The sequence below is a fragment of the Colias eurytheme genome, chromosome 2, assembly GCF_061535395.1.
Source record: "Colias eurytheme isolate Ceu_HAF_F1 chromosome 2, ilColEury1 Martin Lab GWU primary, whole genome shotgun sequence".
NCBI lineage: Eukaryota > Metazoa > Arthropoda > Insecta > Lepidoptera > Pieridae > Colias > Colias eurytheme.
Genome location: NC_142981.1, coordinates 11217998 through 11238038, shown reverse-complemented (window position 1 = coordinate 11238038; position 20041 = coordinate 11217998). Strand labels below are relative to the sequence as shown.

Genomic DNA, 20041 nt, shown 5'->3' with positions numbered 1-20041 from the left:
AAATAAATTAAGATGAATTTATTATGAATAGGCAGGGCTTAGAATAAGTAAAAAAAACTAAAATTTTGCTACTTATTTATTCTTTATTCTTAATGTGCAAATATATTTCCACGTTGGCATGAACGCTAAAAAAATTTACATGAATTCATCTTCAAAAGGCAGAGATTTGAATCATCAAGCTCATTGAATGGCAGAAATAGGGTCTAAAAATTTTCATGCAAAATGGCTGTAATGTCATTGCAGGAATTCAACTCAAGAGTACCTACCTATAGATGGTAGGCACGTCTGCCATAAATCACTGAAAACCATTACCAATTTGATATATAGACTAATTGCTTTCATTCACGAATTTATAGTTCTAGCTTTGTTAACACGACTGATAGTAAATTCCTGGAATAATAGCGTCTATCGAGCCCACGCATCAAAGGGAAATCCACAACCAGTAGCCACAACTAAGACATATCGGCATATGTTCGCAAAGTGTATATAACATGAACTAGCTGGATAAAGACGGCTATTCATCTTGCATCATAAAACAAAACCATCTGGCGATGTTTATTTATTGGACTGTAACTATTTAAGAGAATAGGTTATTCGCAACTTCAATTCATAAAACTCGGTTTGATTAATGTAACTCATACCATGTGGGATAGGCCATAATATAACCGCGGCGCAGTTTCATGTTAAGCTTTCTGTCACGGCGCCCTACCAACCCAACCTAGCTATCTATTTGAAAAGGAAACAGTCGATAAGGTCAATATAAGAATAGAAATTTGGTTAGGCAGAGAAGAACAAAAATTAAAAATATTAACTCAATGGGCGCCGCGGCGCACAGTTTGGGAACCCCTGCTCTGTACAGTAAATAACTACTAACCACTAAACACTGACTGACAGCATAAATATTTAAACAAGATATAGACATTCTCATAACAAACTCACTAAACTGTTAAAAATAATTTTTGAAAACAATACACTATAGAAATCGGAACTTCAAACTTTTTCCAACATCAAAGACTTCAATTAACGTAATTTATAGAACATGTATCGCTATATTTTTGCAACGTTAAACTTATCAACGGGTAAATAAAACGGATAATTTTATACATCATTACGAGCGTGAAAAGTGCGATGATAATCTTCTGTAAAGTTGACGTTAACTTCACACCGCGTCTACATTTTGTCTCACACTGGTCTAAATTCTCTTATAGATAATTTAAAAATACCGACGTCCGACTGCGTTACATCGTCCCTTCTAGTTGGAGATTTCTGTCATCGCTGGCGCCAATATAAACTGAGAGCGTTTAGACTGTAATCTTTAAATTGTAGAAATAATTGCGTGCCTTTTGCACTATTTAAAATTCTTATTTCAATCTATCTTGATGACTGCTAAGGCTAAAGATTCTATCAGAAACAAAATATTTTTGTTATAAGTATAAACGAGTGATAATTAAAAAAATAAAAGAGCAATTTAATGTCACAGGCTGTGCAAAGTTCGCATGTTTCGTTGACATTTAAATTGGAATGCCATTTAATATTGCACATGGAGTAGCATCGAAAGATATTTAGTATCTTAATTTCTAAACGACTGATCTATCAAAGAACAGACCAAACTACTGGACCGATAGGGCTGAAATTTGGCATGCAGATAGCCACATGACATAAGCATCCACTAAGAAAGAATTTGATAAAATTCGGCCTCCTCGAGATTAAATACATAACTAAAGTTACCATAAAAAAGTATTGACAACGCGGGTGAAGCTGGGGCTACATCTACTAAGTATATAACAAGGAAAATAGTAAAGCGTGCTATACCACTTACATGCTCTATACAATTAGCATTCCAGACAAGCATTGTCGGTACAAGCACTCGACGAAAAACCGCAAAAGCCTGCGAAACTTTCCGAATGTGATAACAAAACCGCTTGTTTTATGCGCAACCGAGATATTTCTATGATTTCGTATTTTGTTCGTACAATGCAGAGAAGCGTACTTATATTTTGTACTAATTAAATTTACTATCATTTTGTTTGTAATGGGTAATTGAAATTTTAAGAGCTCTCCTTGTTCTCTATCATACATTGCTTTTAAGTAATGATTGCAAGAAAAAAATATTATTTCAAGTTAAATACAACCATTATTTATTTGCTTTTACCTATATCATACATTACTTCCGTCCTTTAGTTTAACATTAACACTAGCTGTGCTCCGCGGTTTCACCCGCATTGCTCTGCTCCTGTTGGTCTTAGGTTGATGATATAATTATAACCTATAACCTTCCTCGATAAATGTGCTATCTAACACCGAAAGAATTTTTCAAATCGGACCAGTAGTTCCTGAGATTAGCGCGTTCAAACAAGCAAACAAACTCTTCAGCTTTATAATATTAGTAGGTATAGATTATAATTCTCATACATGACTTCCAATCAAACGATTACCAGAAAACATGATGCTTTTCGAAACAGTCATTTTAACATCACTAAACAAACCAGACAAATAAATTATGAAATGTTCGACAATATGCAGAATACGGCTCATTGTATTCACCTTTTGAAAAAACTGATGACTCACCTAGAAACTGCGGTAATTACATTTTAATCAACTGAAAACAGTTCCAACGAAGCGCTTACCGGCTTTTTATTGCCAAAACTTGATTATATTAAATAACACTGTATTACGTAACATTATTATAGTATTAAATTAATTAATTGGGATCAACAATGAAATACTGATAAACTGTTTTATAAACGTATTAATATAAATCAATTAGGATTATTAACAATGAAGAACGTATAAATTACGACTGCCAATCGTCAAGAGTTCTGTATGTCTGTGTGCTGAGCACACGGGTCAAAAGTGAAAATTCTTTGGCAAGATTCAGATATCAAAATCGTCGCCTTACTCGACGACGTGACGGTATTGCCATGACGCGACCTTGAAGGTTTATTCTCAACGCACTTAAAGAAGTTTCACTTCAGAAACAAATATTATATTTTTTAAAGTAAGATCAACAATAAATAGTGAATTCTAAAAACGTTTTCAAAATGAACGCGATAATATTATGTATGCAATTTTATTTTATCGAATCAGCGAATAAGATGTTTTGAATATGATATACAGAGAAGAAATAAGACAAAATAAAGACCTAATATAATAATTTACCCAGACTGAATTCGTGTTATAAGTAAAGCTGTAAAAGGTTTATTTTTGCATTTTGTATTGCTGGCTTATATTTGCATTTTCTCATTTTTACTTTATGATTAACACTATGTAAGTAGGTATGCAAGTTTACTCATCTATTCATCACTACATAGTATAAAACAAAGTCGCCTCCTCTGTCCCTATGTCCCTTTGTATGCTTAAATCTTTAAAACTACGCAACGGATTTTTTTAATAGATAGAGTGATTCAAGAGGAAGGTTTTAGTATATCATTTATTAGGTTTTAGACAAAGCGGGCGAAGCCGCGGGCGGTAAGCTAGTTTAAATATAAAATTTATACACACATATTTTTAATTCTAACTCAGTTTATATTTTAAGTTTTAATGAGATAATGGATAACACTTACAAAAACAGGAAATATTTAGTGTTTTATTATAATTTATAATCATTCGTTTTATTTGGATCAAAACTGTTGATTTTTTACACTCAACATTGAATAAATATAACACGAATATTATTACAAAAATTTTTTATTATTTTATTATTCCTTGAAATACTTCCGTGTAATAAATAATACACGTACAAAAACTATGAATTTATGAAAATTAACAGAATATTCTTAAATCAAATGATACTATCAAGTACATACAAAATAATCTAAATAATTTAGATACATACAAAGTACCTACATAATTTTATTTAAAACACTAGCGGTCCGCCCCGGCTTCGCCCGTGGTACATATGAAAAATAGATGTTGGCCGATTCTCAGACTTACCCGATATGCACAGAAAATTTCATGAGAATCGGTCCACCCGTTTCGGAGTAGTATGCAGACTAACATTGTGACACGAGAATTTTATATATAAGAAGATATTGAAACGTTATAGAAAAACCATCAAAGCAATAGATAATTAAAATAACAATCAACGATTTGCCCCAATTGGAGTTTAATGAAAATCGATATTTAATTAAAATAAACGGAATACGTTTTAAAATATTATGTTTATCAAGTTTTATGATGGAACAACACCGGCCAGGCTATTTCAGCCGATCTGATCATTAACTAACAAAATTATTGGTTTTAAATTATAATAATAGGTTTTTACTTTTTATAGTATGTGCAATTGAAACCTCAAATCTAAATTTGTTAACGCGGAATAAAACATTTTGATACTTTAGTTGACACAGATTTTTTAAGTATATTTTTAGCGGGAAATCATTTATCTAAATCTTCCATCTACGGTTATTTATACTAATATTTTAAAGCTGAAGAAATTGTTTGAACGCGCTAATCTAAGTAAATAGGTACTGGTCCGATTGGAAAAATTCTTTCGTTGTTGATAGCCAATTTATCGAGGATAGCCTTATACGGCATAAGCTATATTATATTATCATCACGCTAAGACCAACAGGAGCAGAACACTGCGGGTAAAACCGCGGGGCACAGCTAGTATTCTCATACATTTGGCAGCCTTGCACTTTACAATACATGTACTATATTTTTCAATTCTTCATCAATACATAATACATATATTGTTTAAGATCGTATACGTTATGTCACAGCTGGCCCAATTTGGCCCACTCTGGCCAAAGCTAATCGCAACGCTTGTCCAAACGTCTGCAACTGCATCTATTTCTGGAACCTTCCTGTCTTAACCGACAGACAGGCTACAAAACAAACGTTATTGATTGCGTATCTTGTAATTCGATTTGGTTCGAGAATATTTCGCGCTATGGGACTTAGGGATTGCGTTTTAATACAGAATTTCATATAGTAATGGTATGGAATATTGTGTAACATCTAAAGGTACATAGATAATAAATCTCTGTCTTATTTATTAATAATCACATATAATATACATCATATAATATAACCTTATAGACCAAGAGATTGAGCTTTTAAACGTCGGCTGATATAAAAGCTGAACAATATGCTTGATAATTCTCTATTTGCTCGATAAACTAAGGATGAACTATGAATATATTATGACACCAAAGTTACGAATAAAAGCTTCTCTAATTGTATACATTGCTTCCAAAATATTGCCGTGTTCCACTCAATAAAATCCCATACAAACATACCACAACCCTTCGTTTTCTGATTCGATGTTGAATTCATTACCTCACGGATCACCATTATTTACAACCATATGGTTTAAACATCCTAAACAACCCTTATGTCTGCGATACACCTCCTTATAGTTTAATGAATAAGATTGAAAATTCCTTGTTAACATTTACCATCTGTCAAGAATGCCGCTAGGTGTACGTTAAATTCGCCGTAGAATCACAGGACAACTTTTGGGTCGAACGACCGTACCTACGTAACTACGTAAATAACAATTTATCAGCTAGGAATTAAATTAGCATGAATATTAACTACTGGACAATGTGCTGCATATCATTAATTTAGTCGTGATAATTAATGCAAATTTCGTCTTTTAATTGTGCCGTTGTATTTACCATTTATAAAGCATGATTCGCACGATAAGTGCAACGTGCAATTTTTTGCTTCGATTTAATAATTTAAATACAATTATTTTTGTATTACTAATGCCATTGGTTCCAATCGCAAACAATGATGAGAAATACTATAGCAATTTACGCTTCGTTCGTGACCCAAATCAATAAACATCATTCTTAAAACGTGCTCTACGAGTACATATTATTTTAGTCCTTCAATCCAATGCTGAATATATAAAGCTCTTTGATTTGAGCTTTATATAAAAATCTATTTGTTTTACTTTCTTAAGTCTTTTAAAAAATCATTAAAATAATTGATTTTTATATGATGTTCCACCCTTTTTTAAGATGAACGAGATGGAAAGATTGCCTTTAATTTTACCCCTAGAGCACATACAAAGCATATCGCGTGATTAATATAATGAAAAAATCGTGTATAAAATCCGTTAAAAATCGTTAATCTCTATATGTACATCCGAACATTCCAATTGGCTTATCTCCTCTATTTATTCTAAGTAAAATTTAGGCCTACATAATATTCTATAGCTAAAGAATCCATAGAAATCCCCAAATTTCCATAGTCTGAAATATGATAAATCGCTTTTTAAAACAACATCGAACTTTGACTTGTAAAGTTGTTAAGTTCACCTTGAGCGATTTCGCTTTCCAAGTAAAGACGTGAGGGAATCAACTTGATAATAATAGAAATGTATTTTGCAAGTTCATATACAAAAAAATCTGGTTGTTTATTGACAAGTCTGTATTTTTGTAGATTAAACATGAAACCACTATAATATGAACTCAGACAATTTAAACAAAAAAAAAATATGCTAGACAAACGACTTATTTTTGGATTTAAAACGTGTTTAAAGCCGGTAAATCTTTTATTATTAAACGCACAGAAGTAGCTATAAACTTATTGTAAGAATTTTTTTTTTAATATACCAATATTATTATATTTACGAATCTTTTTATTAGCTTCCCGTTTAATAAATAATATGTTTAAATCTGGGATATAAATTGATTCATTTAATTTGAGGATGAAGCTTTGTCATTATTTCAACTATTCCATCATAAAATAAAGGGTTGAAAGTACAAATACTACTTCAAAATGAACAAATTACTGTACAAATGATTTACAGTACTTCATGAACTTGAACTTTGAAGTAATAGCTGTCAAAGGATTGTAAGAGCAGTGATGTTGAAAACAATAAATCCGTCAACCATTTCAATTAGCAGTTATAATTCATTAAAAACGGGAATAATGTTGTTTTTAATTACTTCGATTATTTTTGTAAGATAATTATATAATAAAAAATAAAATATGTGGACTTAAGACTATAACTTTAAAAATTAAATGCATTTAAACTGATTTAAAACGGAAATTAAATCAGATTATCTCGTACATATGCCGCAGTCATCTGGTTGAATCTGATATTTGATTGAATGACTAGCGCGTTCATTGAATTCCATAAACCACTAAATGTGTTATTTCTAGAAACTTCTACATCTTCTAAAGGCATCTCGAAGCTTCTATGCTTCTAAATTCCATTCCTACATTGTTAACTTTTCACTCAAGTAACAAAATATATTCATACAACAAACGAGTTTTATTATTATATTTATATAATAATAAAACTCACAAATACTGGTATACAATCAACATCTTTCGCCACTTAGCAACAGGATTCTGAAGGGAATTACTTTTTGTTCTTATTATATTTATTTTTGGGTGATATGTAAATTAAGATTAAGTTTGGATTGAGAAAATACCTACAGCTTTTGTCACAATTTGCTTCAGGATATTCGTACTGAAAGTCGTGATAAACAAATGTACTAAACAAAAATATATTAAAACATATAGGTATTATAAGGTATATGCTCCAAAACATAATCATCTTCCTAGTCAGTTCAAAAAGCAATCAAAAGCTCATCGAATTATTGCTATATGTCTGAAAATAAGCCACAGTCCAAAAAGGAAACAAAACACTCTTTAAGTATACGTTAAAAGAAAATAATCTATACTTAATCTATATATATAAAACTCAAAGGTGACTGATATAGTGATCTATCAACGCACAGCCCAAACCGCTGAACGTATCGGGCTGAAATTTGGCATCTAGGTAGATGTCGTAACGTAGGCGTCCCCTAAGAAAGGATTTTAGAAAATTCATCCCCTAAAGGGGTAAAATAGGGGATAGAAGTTTGTATGAAACTTTTTATTCCTTGGATGTATTTGCATGAAATTTAGCACACACATAGAGGGTAACTTGGAGAAACACATAGCATAGGTTTTATCCCGGAAATCCCACGGGAACGGGAACTATGCGGGTTTTTCTTTGAGAACGCGGGCGAAGCCGCGGGCGGAAAGCTAGTAATAATATAATATTGTAAAGCTGAAGAGTTTGTTTGCTTGTTAAAAAATATTTCGGTGTTAGATAGCCCATTCATCGAGGAAGGCTATAGGCTATATATATCATCCCGCTCCCAACAGGAGCGGGGCCAAGCGAGTGAAACCGCGAAGCGCAGCTAGTGTATTAATAAAAAAACACTTACACTTTTTGTTAATTGTTTGCGTGCGGGTACACTCGCGTTACAATTTATTGCAGTAGTTACGCGAATCCACTGTGTCATAATAAATACTGTATAAATTACAAAAACTATTATTTATTAAGACTTCGTTTCGTATCATTTATTTTCTTCTTCGTGTTTTTTCATCTTTGCTATTGTTGATGATCCATAAAAAGTGTGATAGTATGGAATCGTAATAATAAACCACAAAAATTTTATGCAATAAACACTTAAAAATATCAGATTGGTATCCTATAATATAAGATATTTTATCTTGCTCCGTACCTATTTAAAGAAATAAATGTTGTAGAGCTGTCAAAAAGCAATGGTATCATCCCTTTTAGATACCTTACACAATTTTTACGTTTATCTTTTCTTTTATTTCATCTGTGACAATTAAGAGCCAGTTTAAGACAGACCGCAGCTAATAAAGAACTACAAAACAATCAAATCATTACAAATCAAATCAAACCATTTATTTATTTCTCCTCACAATTCCCAATCACATAAATTGATCTACATGCATACAAAATTATTAAACAATATGGGAATTAAATTCCTGAATATTTTATTTACACAATATCCATAGACAGTTTTACTACCAGCAATTATAATTGGAAAAATATGCAAAGCGCTATTGAATTTTCTTGCATCATACTGATTTGTAGCGCCATAAAATCTCTCAACGCGACAATTATTTTGCTCCTTAATTATTGCCGTTTGCTACAGAAGTATGTGCTGTGAAATGATATTAATTTATTGGCTATTTGCTGTATGTCAAGTGTCATATAATAATCGTTGGATAATCTTCTTCTTATATATAAAAATGAATCGCAAAATGTGTTGGTAAGCGCATAACTCGAGAACGGCTGAACCGATTTCGATAATTCTTTTTTTATTATATTCCTTGAAGTACGAGGATGGTTCTTATGTAGAGAAAACGTAAATATGTACCACGGGCGAAGCCGGGGCGGACCGCTAGTGTGTGATATTTTTTACGATTGAATATGTGGACTACATTTTTGATGTGATTGATGAATTGAAGATTTTATTTATATACCTAGAGTCATTGTTAAAATATGTAATCATAATAAAATTTAATACTTCTTTTCAATAAAAGGATTTGTTTATTTCACAAAGAACCTTATTGCATAATAGTTTTTATGCAGCTAGAGCCATTGCTCTTGCTCTTCTTTCTTATTTAGCATTCTATATCACTTCATAGTATAAAAAATCGCTTTCTCTGTACCTATTCTACTGAATAAATATACTTTATATTCTAAATATACTTATTTAAATCTTTAAAACTCGCAAAGAAAGAAAAAAGTTAGAATAAAACAACTACAACATTACGTAAATAAAATACAAATTCCTTTATTTCATTTACTACACAGATTAGCTTGCTAATTCATAGTTAACTACTGTATTCCAAATAAATCAATCCAGAAGCGCATTAAACTGTGTATTATCTAAAATTATATCGCTATACAGATACGACGGGCGGTTAATAAACAAACAGACAGCGAATACGAACGGCGTTTATTACGTGACTATATTTAGAACTTACAATTAATAATAGAAAAACTAATCATGGAGATACAACCCGCATGCTCTTTAAGTAATGGAAAACGGAAGCCTACTGACAGACAAATAATGCCAATTTATTGCTAATTCATTACAAAAATACACCTTAAAGCTATGGTCACACTAGCGAGTTTAAAAACAACTATGGAGTTTCTTGCCAGTTCTTCTCCATAGATACTGCTTTCGGTGGTAAATGTTAAAAATATGCTATGGGACGATTCAAGCTCTTCTAGAAGAAGTCTAATTGAATAAATAAATGTTTGAGTTTGAGTGTCGCTTGCGATAGCGCTAAATTTACACGGCGATTTGTTCGCGCTTTAAAAATGTTAATGCATGTAAATTCTTTAAGTCCAACAAGAGGGTTACTAGGAATTGATTAGGTACTTGCTGGCTCTTTGTGCAGTGAACTTTGTCCATTAAAATACGGGTTATTATTCAGTTTGGTGCGAACATATTGTTTGTTACGAGTTTCGCTTAGCAACCCAGTTATGGGGTTCGTAGACTTGCAACTTAATAAAAGTTCCCTGTTGTACATACTTTCGCTTTTTTGTTCCGCTGTAGAATGCATAATATAATTAACTGTGTATAGTAATGTACTTGACCATAATATAAGGGTAAAGTATTTATTTAAATAGGTTCCATAAATTATAATAAATAAATAATATCTTATAATCATACTTAACTGTGCGATAACCCTATAAAAATAAATGTGCTTTTTTTTCAAGAATAATTTCTTACATCTAATAAAAACTCAACCTTAATTTAATAATAATATATAAAAACGTGTTTTATCATTAACTGATTAATAGTGTCGTTTAGAATCTTGCTGGTCTCTAGTGTGTACATACACTTAGTCGTTAGGCATGCGAATCCTGCCTAGGTCCGGAATTTCCTCTTCAGTCATTTAATGAGCTATAGAAAAAAAAAATTCTTAGAAACTACGACACTGGAATCTTTTAGTTGAATGCGCAAGATATGTTTTTACGCTTTTATCAAAGGAAATATCCTGACAGTAATTTTTGCGTGAATACGACGTATCCTTTGGTATTGAGGTATAAGGCAGGGCGTAGGCAAAAACGATCCTCAACTCACGCATGATTCAATAATCATATTCATAAATCATGTACCTGACAGTATTATACTACACACAAAAAATCGACAACACGCGTCATAAAATTCATTTCACATTGAAAAGCGCTCCAAAATCTCAGAATACATCTTAGAACAATCCGCGCGTATAAACATTGTAATTGGCTTCAATTTGCACATAATGGCGGACAGATTACCCGTATCCTCGCAGCAAGGCCATCTATCGTTCTTCATATTTAGGTTGCATTGTTCCATTGAATTATATTATTTTTTCAAATTAAATCGTCTGTAGATCTGTTGTCGATTGGGGGATCTTTTGTTCATGAAGGTTAAGGTTTAGATGTTAATGTTTGCCGGATCTAAAACACGCTTTATTGTTTCTAGCACTTTCAGAAATTCTAGAATTTTTTAACTCAAATAAAACACGATTTTAACAGTCAATTATTTTACTAACATGCCTCTAAAACTTTATATTATGTTTTGCCTCGTATTAATTATATACTTTTCAGTAGGTATATGATTATTCTTGTTTTTATATCTGTCTAGCCATTGTCATTTAATAACTCAAACACAATGGAGAAGCCAAACTGATAATATAAGGAAAAAGCGACCCCGGTTTATTACAATAACGTATATTTGTTATTTTGTTATATGTTATTACGAAATAGGAGAGTAAAATCTTACAACCACATCACATACATTTTATTGTTATATATCCTACTAATATTATAAATGCGAAAGTTTGTGAGGATGTGTGTGTGTTTGTTACTCTTTCAAGCAAATACTACAGAACCGATTACAATGAAATTTGGCACACATATAGAGAGTAACTTGGATAAACACATAGGATAGGTTTTATCCCGGAAATCTCTCGGGAACGGGAACTATGCGGGTTTTTCTTTGAACATGCGGGCGAAGCCGCGGGCGGAAAGCTAGTTTTATATAAAAACTAGCTGTCAATGATATCAAACAGGTGTACTACGTAAAAAGCAGGATGATACAATAAATATAGGAAGAGATTATGAAAATAAAAAACTTGGCACCACAGCACACATAGAACAAAAGATAAGTGGAATGTCTTAAAAATACTACGGGTTCGATGTACGCCAATTTCTTTAAAATTATAGGAATCATAGATTATACGAATACACGTGACTATTCACGTTGTATGATAGTTTACGTTTTTTAGCATTGAATATGTGAGTGACTTGTGGAGCTTTTTAAATTATGTTTAGGGGCTAAAGACTTCTGGCTAATTAGAGTAATTAATGAACTAAATTATTTTGTTTTTGTTAGTATTTTTTACTTTGTTATTTTGGCTATTGGGTGTGCTAGCATCTGTCACAAACAAGTTAATTTTATAGGTAATATTGACACAACAATTTTAACAGACGATATACCTACTAAAAAATGTTCATAACCTCGTCTTACAAACAAATCGCCTTCGACACTGCTCTACATTTTAATCTTTCAATTTCTATTCTTTAATTTAATAAAACCGTAATAGTACTAACTCTATACTCAATACAATTCAGAACATACAATTATTCTCTAACAGGCACGACAAAAACGAAATCCCGTAACACATGTTATATTCCTTTTAACATATACATAATGACATTTTGGTGCGTCTCAGTTCAGAAATAGCTGGTCTTCTGGACAATAAGACAATCGACTTGACGCGTAGCATCCGTCTATTTCGAGATATCCAGTGATCTATCTATGTTTAGAATGTTGGACAGTTATATAATTTGTCTTTGGAAAAATGTATCGCATCTGCATCGAATGAAAATCTATTGAGGAAATTATTAAATAAAGGATTAGATGCATTCTTTCCTAATAACCTAATTTAATGAGCTGTAAACGTTTGAATATTACAGGTCTTCATTAAGTTTAATTTAAAGAAAATTACGAGAAATGTATGTTTATATGTTATAGTCAAAGTCCGATACACAGTCTCTTCGCGGAAGGACTGGTTTATCCTAGGTTTGGCCAAAGCCATCAGGCAATCCCCGAAATACATTTCAATTTCGCCCTTTGCCTGAAGTATTTTTAGTCAAACCCAGGAGCTCCTAACTTTTCAGTCAAACGTCGAAAGTAAATTATTCTGTTTCGGTTTTGGCCTAGTCAATCCTAGAAGCGACTGCAATTCTCGGTCAAACGTTGAAAAATTTCTTAAGATCGAAGATGTGCCTGACGTTCGGCTGTCTCTTAGAGAAATCAGTGCAAAGGATTCAAAATTTGGTGGCCAAGGCTTTGTAAAATGCCACTGCAATAAAAAATGCTCTTCAAAATTATGCAAATGTAAAAGGTCTAATGTATTGTGCAATTCTAAATGTCATTCTAAATTATTAAAACAATTAACATTAATGCCTCACCATGTCAGAAAAATGATTAATTTGTCACTTTAATTACCTAAGAAATTATTAAAACAATTAACATTAAAGTTAATGCCTCACTATGTCAGAAAAATGATTAATTTTTCATTTTAATTACTTAAGAAATTATTAAAACAATAAACATCAAAATTTTAAAAATGTTATTTTTTTATACTTAATCTTATATACAAACTAACCTCCGTATATTCCAAAGAATTTATTTATTTATTTTATACTTTATTGTACATCGTACAAAAGGCGGGCCTAATGCCACACGGCATTCTCTCAAAGCATCTCAAATATGAAAGTGAAAATCACGTAAGCTGACCAATCAGGTGTCAGAACTGGCAGAGTTAAGCGGTTCTTAAGACTTGAAAGCTGCTTAAATGATAAAATGCTTCCAAATATACGAAGATAAGACACTTCATACCTATATCGGAGTTTGACTCGTCAAACCCCGATTTAATAAAATTGTGTTTTGACGTTTGCCTGACCAAATTAGTCTCTCCCAGGTTTGACGAAAATTGTTTAGTCAAAGGCCGAAAATTTACATTTGTTTGGGCTTTGACTAAGTCATTCAGTCTGACCTGAGGATTGACCAGTCCAACCTAGGAGCGCCGGAGCTTCGGAGTTTGCCTATAACATATACATTAATTCTAAACACATAAAGTCTGCAGTTTAATTGAATTTAGATTCCCTATTTCATACATGCAATATCCGGAATTATTGTGAGCTCTATATTTTTTGTTAACTCCTTTTTTGTTGCCATCGCAGGCAGATCGTTAATAAGCTTGTAATATACAGGCTTATAATTAACAGATAAGAATAGTGCAAAAACAGCACGCAACTAAAAAGTAAAACCACAGAACAGTAAAACCATAGTTAAACGTAAAAAACACGCTTGTTAAAGCTAGTTATAACTATAGCAGGATAGAATGTGGGGTAAAAAACCAGATTGCAATAGTCATGGATGATTTCCTTCATACTCGTTATTACCTAATGCAAGTGGCACAAATAAAACAACAAGTTATCATACAAATAATAATTGATTGCGTTAATGTAATGCATTTCGCAAAACACAAGGTCGTGGTGGAAATTTATATGCCTGGATATAGATTAAAACAGAATTTTTATGAGAGCATAAATTAGTTTATTGTATTCCGATACGTGGAGCTGCGGGGTTCTTTTTAATACGGATAATTTTTATAATTTACTTTTTTTTGATCGTAGATGAGTAAGTACTTTAAAGGAAATAAACTAGTTATTAAAACTGTTTATCATATATTAATTATTTATTATGAGGAAAAAACAATCCCTTTTATAAACATCCGGTACTGTAAAATTACCTTATATAAGATATAATTGGAGCAGATGGTTATTAAAATATAACTTTATACCTATAAAAGTAAACATTTTTTACACGCTTTATATTAGCTTCACCTGTATGTTTGTAACCGACTTCTTTGGGCGCGATTTTGACCCACTTTAAACGGCCAGATTTCGTTCAAACTTTGTAGATTTATTGAGGACCGATGACAATACACTAATTTGATAAAATTTTCTATTTTTTAGTTCGGTTTACTATAAAAAGCGTGTTTTTTAGTTTTTTTAAACTATTATTATTATCTTTATGTAGGAAGTGAAGACTAAATGAGTTTTTAAATTCATTTTCCATTTCATTTATAATTGCTCGCTATCCAATTAGAATAATTAGTTGGAATTAAATATAATTAAAGTTTTAAAGGTTTACTATGCCTATTTTTTTAGGTCATTAAATTTATATTTATTTGGAAAATGAATTTTATTATTAACTAGCGGTAAAACTGTACATTATAGGGCGTGGAATTTGGGGGTAGTGGGGGGTGGAGAGAGGGGGGGTGGGTACTAGGAACTTCCCCTGTAAAGGGGGGGGCGCGAAAATTAATAGTTTTCGAGATATTTACAAATTAAGTTTTGGTCCGCCTAAAGCAAAGGGGGCGCAAAGTAAGGACTTAGAAAATTTTTGATCTAAAGTGAAAATTGTATAGGAATCATAAAATACATAATTTTTATTCAAAACGCTAAAATAAGCATGTTTTATAAAAAAAACTTTTTCTCTAAAATAAAAAATGGCCGAGATATTCGCCCTCAAAGATTGATGATAAAACCTAACCTAACCCTTTCCCTATCTCCTCATGTCTTTTTTATATTGTCTCAGACACTGCCTTAGCTCCGGCGCTACGGGAAGTGCAGCCCTTCCGCCCTTGCGTGACAAAGCACGGTCGCCCGTACTCCACTTCGCAGCTTCAGCTTATTGGTCGCCTTCGGCGACCAGCCTCAGCCGCTCCGCTCCGCACGGCTCCCGAGCTTTGTCACGGCGGGCGAGGGCTGCTCTCCCTCCGCGCCTCCGGCTTTTTACATACACTCTAGGGGTAGGGCAAACAAGACCACGTGGAATTCGGGGTTGACAGCTTCGGTTCTGTGGCAAGTCTTATGATAATGCAATGCTTATTTTAGCGTAACGTTTTTTAGCTAGATTCGGACTTTCGCAGCTTAATATTGAATACATAATATTCCATCATTGAAAAAATTTACATTTTACAATCCGTCATGTATCTTGGTAATTATCAAGTTTAGAGAAAAGTTGCCCCAACAAAACATGCTTTTATTAGCGTAATCTTTACGATAAAACAATAATAAGTAGGTGTTATAATGATACCAACTCCATCAAAAATTTTCTAAGTCCTGCGCCCCCTTTGCTTTAGGTATTTTTTTCCAGTTCCACATTGATCTGAAGCAATTAATATTAATTATTACTTTACAATAATAGTTTTCAATACTAGTAATATTGCATTAGCTCTTTGATTTGAAATATGACAGATTTAATGTAATAGACATTAGTATGACCTGTAGTTTTTTTTTGTTTGAGTGGGAATCGCCCTAAAGTCGCTTCTGGCACTCGCCGGCCGCTGCCGCGGCACGCTCGCTTCGCTCGCTCGGCTCGTGCGGCAGTTCAAATGTTAACCTAACACGCTCGTCGCTTCGCTCCTCGCTACCTATTTGTATGCTAAAAGTAAAAGTTTAATAGTTTTGTACAGTTTTAGGGCTTAACAGGAGTACGCACGAAACGATCTCGACTGAAAGGTGGCAAACGAACGGTAACTGAAAATGACGTCGTTATTGTTTTGTTCCACGGTACAAAGCGTACAATTAATATTGGACAGCGCTAGTCGTCCGCTAAACGGATGAATAAAATAAATTAGTCGTCCGATTACCGGATGAATAAAATAATTTAATCGTCCGATAACATCTATTATAATATAGTTATCTATATAGTTAGGTTATCGGGGTTTCTTTAGAGAACTGCCGCACGTATTATAGGTTTTTTGTGGGGGGAGGAGGGCACACGTAGGTATTTGATTTTTTTTTTGCGCGTCGACGGAGCCCCGCTTCGCGGGGCTCCTATTTCTGTGTAGTTTTTTTTTTAAAGAAACCTAACCTAACCTAACCTAACGGCTAACCTAACCTAAACTAGATTTTTTTTTTGCGCGTCGACGGAGACCCGCTTCGCGGGGCTCCTATTTCTGTGTAGTTTTTTTTTTAAGAAACCTAACCTAACCTAACCTAACCTAACTTGATTTTTTTTTTGCGCGTCGACGGAGCCCCGCTTCGCGGGGCTCCTATTTCTGTGAAGTTTTTTTTAAGAAACCTAACCTAACCTAACCTAACCTAACCTAAAGGCTAACCTAACCTAAACCTAACCTAACGAATTGAGGGTGAATATCTCCGCCATTTTTGATTTTAGAGAAAAGTTGTTCCTATAAAACATGCTTATATTAGCGTTATCTTTACGATAAAACAATAATAAATAGGTGTTAAAATGACACCAACTCCATCAAAAGTCCTGCGCCCCCTTTGCTTTAATCCAACCCAACTAGCTTTAGTGTTAAAAGGTTATCTAGTAATCCGAATAATCGGACGATTAAATTATTTTATTCATCCGGTAATCGGACGACTAATTTATTTTATTCATCCGTTTAGCGGACTACTAGACACTTCGATTAATATTTTTGTTAAATTATAAATTGCGAATATTAATAATTTTATTTTATTTAATCTATTTTACAAAAACTATACCTAATAATAATTATTTTTAATGTTGTTGTTAAAAAATATACAAATTTCATAAATAAAATTTAAATTATAATATTTTTTTTGTTAGATAGAAATGTTTTACCTGAAATGAAACGCGTTTGACAATCGCTGTAGGTCAATTTGACACTGTCATAACAGTAAGTTCGCGTTTCAAAGATAAAATGGAGTAAAATTTTCCGATTTTCAAAAATTCGTGACTCAAAAACAAAAAGTTTTCGCGCTGTGAAATTTCAGATTTAGGTTCCATAGGACAATAGCTAACCACAAAAAAAATTACGACTCTCAACTCCACGCCCTATAATGTACAGTTTAGCCTTAACTAGCTTTCCACCCGCAGCTTCGCCCGCACAGTCAAAGAAAAACCCGCATAGTTCCCGTTCCCGTGGGATTTCCGGGATAAAACCTATCCTATTTCCCGGGATAAAAAGTAGCCTATGTCCTTTCTCGGATATCAAAATATCTCTATACCAAATATCATGCAAATTGGTTCAGTAGTTAAGGCGTGATTGAGTAACAGACAGACAGACAGAATTACTTTCGCATTTATAATATTAGTATGGATTAGTTTTCGTACATACCAAATTTATTAATAAACTAAGTATGGTTTCATACCTACTTTTGTAATTTTATAATTTTTTTTCACATAACTTATACCTACCGAATAAATTTTTAATATAAAATACCTACTTATTATGATGTAGGTATATTTAATAACATTATACCATCGCATCCGTACGTTTCTTTAATTTTTGTGAATATAATATTGCTTCTTGTTTTTATTATCGATACATTCGAACATAAATTATTGTAGACTGTATTGTAACAAACGTGTTACAATACAGTCTGCTATATTTTCTAGATTTAAATTGCATAACATAATTTACGACTCAATAAAAAACACAAAGCAGTCCAGGAAATCTGAAGTTTCAGCATTCGCAATACTAAATAAAAATAGCAAATAATTTAGTTTTGTATCAACAGGTTAATCAACAACTTAGTCGGTTGCGAAGCGGCAAATATAAAAATGAAACATTTTAAATTTTTCACTTCGTTTTTCAGGTTGATGAATTTCTTTTCAAACATTATGTAGTCGTTTATTTCTTTACCGTTTCAATATTAAAATCGCCAATTTATAACGTTCAAAAAGCATTTAACCAACTACAAATAACTTACGTGATATTTTGATGCGATCACTAGAAAAAATCCTTGCACAAACAAAAAGTTCCAATAAAAATCACTGAGCTCTCACGATCAAAAAATACACACAGACAAATCGTTGCACATTAACATAACATGAAATTTGTATGGAAAACGTTTCGTCCCTTTAGTTGTAAGAACAGCACCGATATATTACGGGCGCGTAAATTTTCGCGGGAAATGATTGCGGAGCGAAGACGTCCCACCCACGTGCCTGCCAGAAATCAACTAAGGCACCGATTCACCTGCAATGCGTGCGCTGATCGGCTGCGCTGGAAAGAGAGCACGTTACATAATATTATGTGCGTTCGAGCGAGACGGCAGCATCGCACGTGCTTTTCCCCCTCCCCCCGCCCGCCGCCCGCCCCGCAGGGTAAAGCCGGTTTCAGGAAAGGGGCGCGTTATTACAAAGCTTCAAAATGAAAAGGTACGTATTTGCATTATGGAGCGTTGGACAATAGGTTCGGTTGATGCCTTTTGTTTGCTGTTTCGAATTTCGCCGCGTCTGATATTACGGTTCGATTTTTATTATTTTATCTTTAGTGGCTTCTGTTATTGCCTCGATTTTAAAATCTTATTACAATAGGCGGTGACGGCGGCTGAAAACATGAGAGCCTGTACACACTAGCGTTACGTACGTACACATGAGATGGGTACGTCCTAAAAATGCTGCACGCACGAAAAAATATGACTCATGCGGCGTTACCTCGCTCTGAGGCGTTCCATGTAAGGCTTGCAGTGCAAGCGAGAGCGCGGAACGAGCGACAAAGAAGCACAATTGGCCTTAAGACGTTGTCACGTTCAACTATCGTCAGTAAACCGACTTTACAGACATCCAATTTTTTTTTCTTTTCTGTAGTCATTTCACTAAGAACAAATTGACTAAAGAAACAAATCTTAACTTTTTCATATGTATACAGGGTTTTACGGTAAATCTGTATTTTGCGCAATGGAAATTGATCGTAGAGCACAAAAAAGCTTCCTAATTTCATTTCATTGCTTTCACGGTCCTTTATTATCATCTGTGATTATCGTAATAAATATTAATATAATTATATTAATATAAGCAGAAGAATAAATTGTATATATAATTATAAATTAATATCGTTCAATAGTAAACATTTAATATCAAATTTATTATTTCAGTCAACATTTCAGTGAACATTATACAACTCATACAAAATATACATAAATTAAACCTTATGAATACGTATATTATTATAATAATATACGTAAATTATTATAATAACTGCGTACATCATAAATTTAATAATAATAAACTTCTAGATTACTTAGAAATATACCTACGATAAAGCGTGATTTTATATATAAATAGTTTATCGACGTTAACTACGAAGTGACGTCACCACAATTAACTAAGCGGATATATAAATATTGCTATCATCATTTGAGAATTTATATTGCTATAGAATATGCATTTAATTTTTCATCTAAACACTTGGTATG

At 32.9% G+C, this 20041-nt stretch overlaps 1 protein-coding gene across 4 annotated transcripts in view; it reads right to left on the bottom strand.

Moving 5' to 3' along the window:
- LOC149910686 (pseudouridylate synthase RPUSD2-like) overlaps positions 1–20041 on the bottom strand; it is a 335797-nt gene that overhangs the window by 115828 nt on the left and 199928 nt on the right. For 2 of the 4 annotated variants that reach the window (XM_090115993.1, XM_090115989.1), the window contains exon 1: positions 18551–18817. The exons of the other annotated variants lie outside the window; for them this stretch is intronic. The gene's annotated coding sequence lies outside the window, so the exon portion shown is untranslated. Of the gene's footprint in view, positions 1–18550; positions 18818–20041 lie in introns of those variants that run through there. 4 annotated transcript variants of the gene reach the window in all.